The 10,426-nt window shown below is 41.0% G+C and overlaps 1 long non-coding RNA gene across 3 annotated transcripts; it reads left to right on the top strand.

Moving 5' to 3' along the window:
* Positions 1-248: 248 nt before the first annotated feature.
* On the top strand, positions 249-5,378 carry LOC135246984 (uncharacterized). Of its 3 annotated transcripts, none has more exons than XR_010328048.1 (5): positions 249-308; positions 1,199-1,386; positions 4,093-4,162; positions 4,283-4,571; positions 4,705-5,378. It is a non-coding gene; the product is annotated as an uncharacterized LOC135246984 (long non-coding RNA). The 3 variants fall into 3 exon arrangements; XR_010328047.1 differs by having other exon boundaries at positions 273-313; XR_010328046.1 differs by lacking the exon at positions 249-308 and having other exon boundaries at positions 1,057-1,386.
* Positions 5,379-10,426: the final 5,048 nt, after the last annotated feature.

The raw sequence follows: 10,426 nt of genomic DNA, 5'->3' as shown, positions 1-10,426 counted from the left end.
TTGATAAAATGAAACTGTACAGTTGAACATTTATAAAGTGTACTATTTGGTTTATTAGTAACACTTTTACACTTTTGAGGTTACAATGATGCCTTAAAGAAAAAAACTAAGATTGAGAAAAGTATTCAGTTGTTATAATAGCCTGTTGTCATACAGGCTGGGTTTTTGGATACCTGAGAAGAAACCTGTGAACCTAGGATTCTCTCCTGACGAGGAGATGGCGAGCCGACCAGCTTGATCAACTTGATTCATCTTCATCCATTGAGGAAGAACCCCTGATACCCCTTGTTTCTCCCAACCCCACTCTGGTGTGGTAGGATTGTGATTGAGAATTACACAATTTTATTTGATACTTTATTTTTTGTAAAAGGGTACACCCAACCAACAATACTGACTTGAAACTAACTAAATTGAACTTGACCAATTGAACTGAACCAGACTGAACAGAAGACATTCAGAACTGAATGGACAGTGAATACAGTTACAACACTCAGGACATTGATATGAAGACAAATGAATGTGTTTGAATGTGATAAGCTTTACATATTGTCGTTACGTTTTCTTTAATACAGTTCTAACCATTTTGCACTTACTTTCTGGCTCCGGTTGTTCATTGTGTCCATCTCTTCATTCATAACCTCTCCTTACGAACCTAGCTTTAACCTGAAAATATTTACCTACTGCTAAGTGACCCTTTAGGTGGGTTACAGTCATCATATACGTGACTATCCTGAACTGATACTTTGCTTTGGGCCTCTTATTCGCTCTTGGACCCTTAGGTTTGAGAGTAAACACACTTTTAAACAGTGTGTCGCAAATTACACAACTTCAAGAATTTGTGATCTGTTGATTATTTAGGCCTCCAACTACGTAGCTCTGTGGCTGTACACAATGTCACCGTTAAAGGCACAAGCTACAAAAAAGCCACGTGTGTTGTCTTTGAGAAGAATGATGAGGGACTAGTCTTTGGCAAGATAGAACTGATTCTTGTTTGCAACAGTTGTGTTTACTTTGTCACAGAGAAATGCCAGTCTGATTTCCTTTTGATCAGGGATTTACTGCCTAAAGATGGGCTCAGAGAACCCCATTTCAAATTATTTCTGCCTCGAACATGCAAGCCTGCTTGACTATTACCCTTTGCCTGTGTACAACATGTTTGGTCTGTCTCTAATAGCCCTTCGCCACTCCTTTCCTTCAGAATGTCTGATATAAGTGAGAGCATCAAGGACGCAGTCATTTCTGTCCTGCCAAGTGTGCCAGAAGAAACGATCTTACACCAGGGAGTGGAAAGCAAAGATGACTTGCAGTACATAAGAGAACAGGAAATTGCAGAGGTTATTCGACCAATTCAGTGCAGAAAACTTTTAAATGCATGGAAATGAGCAGGTACTGTATATTTACTACTTCACTACCAAATTAAAGAGTGTATTAAAAGCTTATTGTTTTATCTAATTAATTATGGCATAATTTTAGTCAATATTCATAATGATAGATTTTTGTTTTCATTGCCAGATGCCATAAGTTGTGCTACCCCCTACTCCAGTCCCCAGAAGGCAGTTCATCACTGTCAAGCTCCTTGAGATCCAGTAGCCCTTCACCATCACATTCCATTCCATTCCATAACTTGGCGTCATTTTGATGTCAATACTTTGAGTAACTTGGCATTTTTGTTGTAAACGTGTTTATGAGATATCATTTCTTTTGCAAAGAGTTTTATTATGAGAGTGAGAAATGCGAAGTGACCCTGTAAGAAACGCTTGTGGATTATGGCTATCCTTGTGTGAATTTGTACAGTCTGATGAGCGTGTACTGTTTAGCAGTTTCGGTTTGCTATCTATGTAAAACAGTGGCTGTGACAAAGGGTGCGTGGCGTATAAGTGTAAAACGATCAGAGATGCATGTGAAATATGGCCAGTGTATGTACTCACGTCCATCCAACTGACAAAAGAATCAGCAAGCCCGTAGAATTATAACTCTCTAGGTCGCAACTTGTGTAGCCTTCTGTCCTGCTCCGTTGTCTGTTATTTCGTGGAGATGCACTTTTAGTGTTTGTAAGGTTTATAAGGCATTTTGATAGGCTTATCTGCAGGTAGGAATCCTCTTCGCTGTTTTGCTAAACTAGAACCGGAAAACATGATAGTGGAGAATAGGAGCAGACGATATGTCCCAGCAGGTTTTGCATATGAGAAAATAACAACAGTGTGAGAGAAATTAGGTGAAATTATTAAATTTCGGAGTTGAAACAATATGTTTTTAGCAGAATGGGCATGTAGGTGAAAGTTGACATGATCACGGAGTATAGTGCGAAGTAAATGGAGTGACCATGAGCGAGCTTATATTCCTTATCGAACGGTATATATAACAGTCGCTATAAAGTGCCAGCTGTTAAAGTGGGGGTTAAGTAACACGTGAAATCTATTGCACTGCTATGTTTTTTTCATGTTCAGTACTAGTACTGAATCATGTTTTTAAATGTAATATTTTAATGGGTAGTTGCAGAACGTACATACATAGTAATTGTTTGTATGTGGCTGGATAGAGAACAGGGCGAGGTAACATGATGTAGAAATGTGGCGTTTGCTGATAAGAAGGTTTTGTACAGTAGCCAAGTGAAGAAATGTAGTTAGTAGAAATGGCACAGCTGTGAACTGGTGTAACCTTTGATAAAAGTATTACATTTGCCATCATGAAATGCATATGGGTGGCCATGAGTGAGTTTTGGTAAAGAAAATATAAGCGTAAGAGAACGTTAGTGTAAAAGAGGAAATTATCTGCCTGAGAACGAGGCGGATTCAATCGCTCAACCGGAGGTTTACCAGTCTGTCACTTTGTTAGGGCAGCACCATGACATAGATATGCAATGCGTGAAATATCATTAGCAAACCTGTCCGTGGTTTTAAAGAAGAACACAGGCGAGTTAGCACAGAAGAGCTCCCGTTGAATCCATATGGCTTTGCAATATTGTAGCCGGTTAACAATTGAACGCAGATGGTACGTCATAATACAGTTTGGGGAACGGCTGGTAGATATGGTGCAAAAGCAATAATTGAGAAGTAGTAGACAATTATTAGTGAGGGTAAAAGCAGGTTAAAGAAACACATTCCTAGCTGGGCTTGAACTTCCAACCCTGTGTTCCCAAACCTGTAACCTTACCCACTAGGCCACAGGCGGGCTAGCTGTTTGTACTCAAAATGTTTCAGAGTAAAAAGGTATGGGTATTTTGCGTGTGTATGCAAGTTTTTCATAGGGTCGTGTAGGTGAAGATTTGGCGGGTGTCTGTAAAATGTCCAATGGGAAGACATGTTATTAGTGGGATAGGCGGCAGGAAAAATAAGAATGAGAAGATGAAGAAGAAGAAGGAGAAAACGAAAATCCCCTTAGTTTGGGGCTTTATTGTGTGGACATGTGAAGGTGTTTATGACATCTGTCTGTTGAAATGGGGTCAGAATGTACAGAATTTAATGTTTTTAATGGCTGAGTGTCTGTGGCTGTTGTGGTTATTTCTGTGGGGAACCCTGAAAAGTGCCAAACTCTCGGTGCTGTATAGGTATGGGGCATGCCTCCACCAAGGCGTAACTTGGTGGGATGGCATACCTACCATCCCAATACCTGTCAATTTTGTTTTCTTTTTTGTGATGGTCATAATTTAGAAGCAGAAACAAATTTTGCTCAGAGGGGGTATACTCATTTGCAACATGGCTTTTTATAATGTTGGTTAAAAACATGCTTTCCTGTTTAGCATTGCAGTATTGCAGTGTTGCTGAAACACTACATAATATCTTTTTATTTGTAAAGCGATAAAGCTGGATTTCCATTTTTCAGAGAGGGTGTACTCCTTCATGATGTGCACTGTAACATTGCTGTGTCCCAAGCATGGTGCCCTAAAATTGGGGGATTGTGTATAAAAAGGGCTGTAATTCATACACTGTTCACCTGATATGCATGTAAATACTTTTTTTATTACAAATCTCAAATTGTGGAGTACAGAGGCAAATCAATAAATGATGGGTCTTTGTCCCAAACATTATGGAGGGCACTGTATCCCTAATAATATTTAAATGCGTTTAATTTCATATTGTTTGTTCTCTGCAGGTTTCTGCCTCTGCTGCTGACGTTGAGAGGTCCTTAACTTTGCCTGACAGTCCTCGATTGATTGTTCTCGGTATGCATGTGTATGTTTAATTAAACTTTTCCTTGACCATGTGGCCACACCACAGGCCTTCCCTGTCCTCACTGCTATGCTATGTGTCAACCCCATCCCAACCTGTTCTCTCCCCTACAGAACTCGCCTCCGCAGGCGAGGACCCCGTGGCGACGGAACCTCTCCAAACTTCGCTATCCCTCACTGACCCCCTGTGACGACTTCACGGTCGCAGGAGGGCTATGGAACTGCCAGTCTGCTACGCGGAAGGCTGACTTCATTTCAGCCTACGCGTCCCTCTTCTCCCTACATTTCCTTGCCCTCACTGAGACCTGGATCACACCAGGCAACACTGCAACCCCTGCAGCCCTCTCCTCCTCCTTCTCCTTTCTCTCACGCCTCCGCCCGTCTGGCCGTGGTGGGGGCACAGGTTTGCTGATCTCTCCTCTTGGAAATTCTCTGTTCTCCCCTTTCTCACCTCTCCATCTCTACCTTTGAATACCACTCTGTCTCAATCACCTATCCTGTTAACTTGTACATTGTTGTTATCTATCGCCCTCCAGGGCCCCTGGGAAGCTTCCTCGATGAGCTCAACACCCTGCTCAGCTCCTTCCCAGAGAATGGTGTAGAGGGGAGTCAAACTGGGACCCAGAAAAGGCTGGCATTTGAACGGGCCTGCAGGCTGGGACTCATCCTGTACTTCAAAGAACCCAGAGCCGTGTGATAAAACAATAAGTTACTTGGACTTCCTCGGGATAAGCAGGCCATTTGGCTCTCTGGAATGTTGCCATCTGGACACATCTAAGATAAGGGGAACTAGTCTCTTTGTCTATGGTTGTGGGGGTATGTGTGTTCGGGCCATTAAGGGTAAAAAGATCATCAGGCCTCTGGACAAATGGTGGGGCAACTACGCTTGACAGTTCCACAGTGCCGTTATGTGGGCCCCTCTATCATTACACTTTTTATTTATTTTCTGGATCTGGACTCTAAACCATCTGTTTATCATATTTACAAACCCCGGAAAACCTTACAAACCATGCACGTGTTTTCATTATATTACTGTATTATGCCTTATGTAATAATAACATGGATTGCATGTAAAATGCTTCAACAAAAGGGTATTTTCATGACAACTGCACCATAATATTACATCCCCGGGACATGTTTGGCATATTCAGGAAAATTCCAGAAATTGAATGAAAAATGTTTCATACCCAATAAAATTTAATGAAACATATTTTAAATTGTATCCAATGCCACAGCGTTGTTATAGAAGAATTGTAATTATTTCTGTGTCGGGAATTCAGATTTATGAGATCGCTATTCGCCCAACGAACTGCGGAAGCGCATTCCGGTGCCCACGCGATCTATCTGGAGGACATGTACCGCTTATAACGTGTTTCCAATTACACCAAGTTCGTTTTAGATGTACTGGCTAATTATATCTGTCTCGGGAATTTGGATTCATGAGATCGCTAATAGCATTATACTCTGTATTTAAAACGGGTGACGCACACAACTGCTGCCGATTACAGGTTAGTATTCTATCAATTATTTTGTTTAAATTGTATCCAGTGCCACAGCGTTCGTTATAGAAGAATTCGTGAATTATTTCTGTGTCGGGAATTCAGATTTATGAGATCGCTATTCGCCTAACGAACTGCGGAAGCGCATTCCGGTGCCCACGCGATCTATCGGAGGACGTGTACCGCTTAAATTGTCTCCAATTACACCAAGTTCGTTTTAGATTTACTGGCTAATTATATCTGTCTCGGGAATTTGTATTTATGAGATCGCTAATAGCATTATACTCTGTATTTAAAACGGGTGACGCACACAACTGCTGCCGATTACAGGTTAGTATTCTATCAATTATTTTGTTTAAATTGTATCCAGTGCCACAGCGTTCATTATAGAAGAATTCGTGAATTATTTCTGTGTCGGGAATTCAGATTTATGAGATCGCTATTCGCCTAACGAACTGCGGAAGCGCATCCCGGTGCCCACGCGATCTATCTGGAGGACGTGTACCGCTTATAACGTGTTTCCAATTACACCAAGTTCGTTTTAGATATACTGGCTAATTATATCTGTCTCGGGAATTTGAATTCATGAGATCGCTAATAGCATTATACTCTGTATTTAAAACGGTGACGACACAACTGCTGCCGATTACAGGTTAGTATTCTATCAATTATTTTGTTTAAATTGTATCCAGTGCCACAGCGTCTTATAGAAGAATTGTGAATTATTTCTGTGTCGGGAATTCAGATTTATGAGATCGCTATTCGCCCAACGAACTGCGGAAGCGCATTCCGGTGCCCACGCGATCTATCTGGAGGACGTGTACCGCTTATAACGTGTTTCCAATTACACCAAGTTCGTTTTAGATATACTGGCTAATTATATCTGTCTCGGGAATTTGAATTCATGAGATCGCTAATAGCATTATACTCTGTATTTAATACGGGAGACGCACACAACTGCTGCCGATTACAGGTTAGTATTCTATCAATTATTTTGTTTAAATTGTATCCAGTGCCACAGCGTTCGTTATAGAAGAATTCGTAAATTATTTCTGTGTCGGGAATTCAGATTTATGAGATCGCTATTCGCCCAACGAACTGGAGAGCGCATCCGGTGCCCACGCGATCTATCTGGAGGACATGTACCGCTTATAACGTGTTTCCAATTACACCAAGTTCGTTTTAGATGTACTGGCTAATTATATCTGTCTCGGGAATTTGGATTTATGAGATCGCTAATAGCATTATACTCTGTATTTAAAACGGGTGACGCACACAACTGCTGCCGATTACAGGTTAGTATTCTATCAATTATTTTGTTTAAATTGTATCCAGTGCCACAGCGTCTTATAGAAGAATGGTAATTATTTCTGTGTCGGGAATTCAGATTTATGAGATCGCTATTCGCCCAACGAACTGCGGAAGCGCATCCGTGCCCACGCGATCTATCTGGAGGACTGTACCGCTTATAACGTGTTCCAATTACACCAAGTTCGTTTTAGATGTACTGGCTAATTATATCTGTCTCGGGAATTTGATTATGAGATCGCTAATAGCATTATACTCTGTATTTAAAACGGGTGACGCACACAACTGCTGCCGATTACAGGTTAGTATTCTATCAATTATTTTGTTTAAATTGTATCCAGTGCCACAGCGTCTTATAGAAGAACTGGTTAATTATTTCTGTGTCGGGAATTCAGATTATGAGATCGCTATTCGCCAACGAACTGCGGAAGCGCATTCCGGTGCCCACGCGATCTATCTGGAGGACTGTACCGCTTATAACGTGTTTCCAATTACACCAAGTTCGTTTTAGATATACTGGCTAATTATATCTGTCTCGGGAATTTGAATTTATGAGATCGCTAATAGCATTATACTCTGTATTTAAAACGGGTGACGCACACAACTGCTGCCGATTACAGGTTAGTATTCTATCAATTATTTTGTTTAAATTGTATCCAGTGCCACAGCGTTCTTATAGAAGAATTGGTGAATTATTTCTGTGTCGGGAATTCAGATTTATGAGATCGCTATTCGCCAACGAACTGCAGAAGCGCATCTCCGGTGCCCACGCGATCTATCTGGAGGACGTGTACGCTTATAACGTGTTTCCAATTACACCAAGTTCGTTTTAGATATACTGGCTAATTATATCTGTCTCGGGAATTTGAATTTATGAGATCGCTAATAGCATTATACTCTGTATTTAAAACGGGTGACGCACACAACTGCTGCCGATTACAGGTTAGTATTCTATCAATTATTTTGTTTAAATTGTATCCAGTGCCACAGCGTTCTTTTAGAAGAATTGGTGAATTATTTCTGTGTCGGAATTCAGATTTATGAGATCGCTATTCGCCAACGAACTGCGAAGCGCATCCGGTGCCCACGCGATCTATCTGGAGGACGTGTACCGCTTATAACGTGTTTCCAATTACACCAGTTCGTTTTAGATATACTGGCTAATTATATCTGTCTCGGGAATTTGAATTTATGAGATCGCTAATAGCATTATACTCTGTATTTAAAACGGGTGACGCACACAACTGCTGCCGATTACAGGTTAGTATTCTATCAATTATTTTGTTTAAATTGTATCCAGTGCCACAGCGTCGTTATAGAAGAATTCGTGAATTATTTCTGTGTCGGGAATTCAGATTTATGAGATCGCTATTCGCCTAACGAACTGCGGAAGCGCATCTCGGTGCCCACGCGATCTATCAGGAGGACGTGTACCGCTTGTAAATTGTCTCCAATTACACCAAGTTCGTTTTAGATATACTGGCTAATTATATCTGTCTCGGGAATTGAATTTATGAGATCGCTAATAGCATTATAATCTGTATTTAAAACGGGTGACGCACAAAACTGCTGCCGATTACAGGTTAGTATTCTATCAATTATTTTGTTTAAATTGTATCCAGTGCCACAGCGTTCGTTATAGAAGAATTCGTGAATTATTTCTGTGTCGGGAATTCAGATTTATGAGATCGCTATTTGCCTAACGAACTGCGGAAGCGCATTCCGGTGCCCACGCAGGTGCTTCTTCGTTAACTGTGGAGCCCAATCGCCTCTTTTATTTGCCCCAGGCATTTAAAAGGCCTCATTATTCATTAAGCTAGCTGCATTCAAAATCCGTTTAGAAAGACGCTATGTCTAAACACGTTAAAGGGTGACAGTGCTAGGCAGATGAATTTGTGCTAAGTCTGAAAATGCAGGCATCCCATTTCGTGGTGATTTCATTATGGCGTGTGCTATTTACAGCTGCTCTAGACGACCATAAAATAATCCTCCTCTTAAGTTTTTCGGTATCCGAGTCATTTTTACTATTTCCTTTAGCCTACTTAACCAAATAATTACTTGGCAGAAAGCGTAATCAGCTTGCTATATTTGGTAGTCCAGTAGTAGCCTGTGCTAAAACAGTTCGCAACTTCGGCTACCAAGCCATTTGACTAGCTAGCTAACCTTAACCCGGGCAAACATTCAATCTGTCAAACGTGTTTGGCGGCTTGTCATCGTGTACATTCCGTAAATGTCTACCTGGGCCATGCTTCACGCATGTGACAAAGCTACTATAATCCCGATTTTGGGATAAACACTTTTTCAGTTTCACGAAGCTAATTAAGAGTTTCAAGGTTCATTTGCTGAATATACAAACATCACACACACAGAATTTAACGAAATTAACCATCTTGGCATTTATAAAGGAACATGTTTTTAGCATTTAAGAGACCGACAAGCTAGGCATTTAAGACAGTGGTTCTCAGAATCGGTTCTGGGGCTCCTTGCGTATATTGGCTTTTCTCCATTGGTTTTGATGATTTACAAGAAAAAATAATAGCCTAATAATAATTAGAAATTCAACGTAGGCTACATTATTTTTCTTCATGCACCAGGTGGAAAACTTGCCGTACAAAGTGCGTTGTCATATTTACACGCCTGCAGATCAGTTATTAAAATACTTGGTAGATTTGTTCATCACCGCTGAGTGTTAATTTTTGTTCGGTAGAAAGTGATTTGCGAACGATCGGTCACCTAGCGTCACCCAGCAAGTGAACACCACAAACGGCGATGGAGTAGCTAGTAGTAGCAGGCTCATTATCTGACTGGCGAAAACCTACGACGATAACTTGCTCGGTTAACAGATCTACCAGACAGTTATACGAAAATTTGCCTAGTCAAATCACCAGTAGCCTACACATCTCCGATTGATTGACCATCAGTGTAGTCAATGTTCATATTGCTAACGCGTGAGCTAACCACGGACAGCCTACCTAGCTCACTGGCAAGCTGATATGCTAGCTAAGCATATTCGTTTTGCTGAGAAACATAAATTGAAGATAACTGAACATAGCCTAATTGTATTTTTAATGTCATACATAACGTGATTACATGACACAGTACAGTCACGGATGGAAACTAAACTCCGTAAACATCTGATAATATATTTTAAAACATAACGGCAGACAGTCAGCTAGCCTCGTTCAGGTTGAGGGGCTTTTCCGCACCGGACTGTCAATCAAATTGTAAAATCAAAAGACCGCTTAACTCTATGGTTTTGGCTCCAAATCGAGAAAATGGCCGCGCCCGCCATTGAGCTTCAAAACGTGTTTTAGAGACCCACGGAGAGTCAATGGGTGACGTCACAGTAGCTGTGTCCATATTTTTACAGTCTCTGATCTTAACCCAATCTCTCCTGGTCAACACACTTTCCCTTACGTCACATCCTTACTAGGTAGTCTTCCAACTACTC

The sequence above is a fragment of the Anguilla rostrata genome, unplaced genomic scaffold (assembly GCF_018555375.3).
Source record: "Anguilla rostrata isolate EN2019 unplaced genomic scaffold, ASM1855537v3 scaf1001, whole genome shotgun sequence".
Lineage (NCBI taxonomy): Eukaryota > Metazoa > Chordata > Actinopteri > Anguilliformes > Anguillidae > Anguilla > Anguilla rostrata.
The sequence above is the reverse complement of the archived record's forward strand: the minus strand, read 5'-3'. Positions and strand labels throughout refer to the sequence as shown.